Consider the following 1,963-nt stretch of genomic DNA (forward strand, 5'->3'; position numbering starts at 1 on the left):
TGAAGCAGCCCAACTGTTTTCAACATTGATAATAATCAGAAATGTTTCTTGCTCAGCTAATCAGCATATTTCTGAAGGATCATGCACTGAAAACTGGAGTAATGATGCTGAAAATTCAGCTTCGCATCACACAAATAAATTACAATTTAATATATATTCAAATAGAAAACCGTTATTTTGAATTATAATAATATTTCAGAATTTCTATATTTATGCTGTATTTTTAATCAAATAAACGCAGGCTTGGTTAGCAGAAGAGACTTATAGTTGCTTTATATGCTAATTAGAAGGTATTTTCCTGTCTCAGTGTGCAGTTCCTTGCCAGAATAAGCAGAATGAGGACCAGAATTTATGACGCAAGCAAAGGAAGACTGATGTCCTCCAAATAAAATCAAAAATTAAGCTGTTTCTCCTATTGGGTTCTCCTGTTTTAATAACAATAAATAAAGATGTATCTTCCCCAGTGGCAAAAATAATACGAATTGCTCTCAAGCAGGGCAGGGATTTGTAAAATGTTATTAGACGATGAATGTGGGCTGGGGGACAGACCGGGACACAATGTCATAACGTGCTCTCTGGGTTTGGCTTGCTGATAGCAACAGCTGTTGTGTTCGCCGTCCCTGCCAGCGGGTCATTCCCTGCCCACCGCCGATCGCTCCCTCCAGCGTGGGTGGTTATATCTTTCTGGGACTAAAGTGTAATAGAGAATAATGAATGCTTAATTTTTTACAGAGGGCAATGCAACCACTGTCCTGTCAGGATGATGCAGTGCCACCCATGTATATTCATCAGACATTCGCCAGCAAGGGATTTGAACCTTGTAGGTACAATCAGTGCAGGTGATGGACTAATTATCCTGGTGTGCCTGTAAAGAGGACTCGCAGATGATAATGTAAATATAATTAGATATGCTACTGGTTAGAGTCAACATGAAATGGCATCCGCGTTACATATAACTTACCTAATGTCTTTTTTCAGAGTGAAACCGGCTATATAATTAGAAAAAAAAAAAGTGGGGCTGGGATTTGAAAAAGTGGGCATTGCCTACCAGAATGGATTTTGTGATGTCAGAAGAAAAGGAAGGCTGTTTTAGATCAAGGTATTTTTACATTATTATGTAGAGCTTATTTTTCTACAAAAAGACTGAAACATTTACATGTGTTAGGACAGTAATTGCCATAAAACACTAATATACACATATATATATATATATATATATATACACATATATATATATATGTGTGTGTGTGTGTGTGTGTGTGTGTGTGTGTGTGTGTGCAGGGCCGCATTAAGACCTCACTGGCCCCCGGGGCTAGAAACCTCACAGGCCCCCCCATCACAATAATGATATATATAGCTTAATATAGAATTTTTTATCCAATCAAAATGTTTGATGCATTGCAATTTCACAATTCTTGTTACCAATTCCAATATCACAAAATAGAAAATACTAGCCTAAGTAAAAACAAACGTACTGAAGACAAGTAAACAGTCATGAATTACAACAGAACAAAGAAATCGACCTACAACCTACAGCTCACGTAAAGAGCTGAATAAGAAATATTAAATAGACTAGGCTGCAAATAGACTGAATAGTCTTCACTGCATAAATTCAATATGCATTATTTTACAAAAGCGATTCGGTCAAGGACAGTAAGTGATTTTCTTTCTAATGTTCAATTTACATTATTGTACACAAATAGCAACAGCAGCTATATTAGGCTGCTTTGGAGGAATAGTTCACCCAAAATTTTAAGTTATGTTGTTGTTGTTCTAAACCTGAATGAGTTTCCTTCTGCTGTTGAATGCAAATGTTATTTGGAACAATAGCCTACAGGTAACCAAACAGTTTCTGTGTCCCCATGACTTCCATAGTATGAAAAAAAACACTATTGGAGTCAACAGGGACCAGAAACTTTCTTGGGGTTACGAATATTCTTCAAAATATCTTCTTTTATGTTGA

This window comes from Sinocyclocheilus grahami, unplaced genomic scaffold (genome assembly GCF_001515645.1).
Source record: "Sinocyclocheilus grahami isolate Dianchi unplaced genomic scaffold, SAMN03320097.WGS_v1.1 scaffold1792.1, whole genome shotgun sequence".
NCBI classification, from domain to species: Eukaryota; Metazoa; Chordata; class Actinopteri; order Cypriniformes; family Cyprinidae; genus Sinocyclocheilus; species Sinocyclocheilus grahami.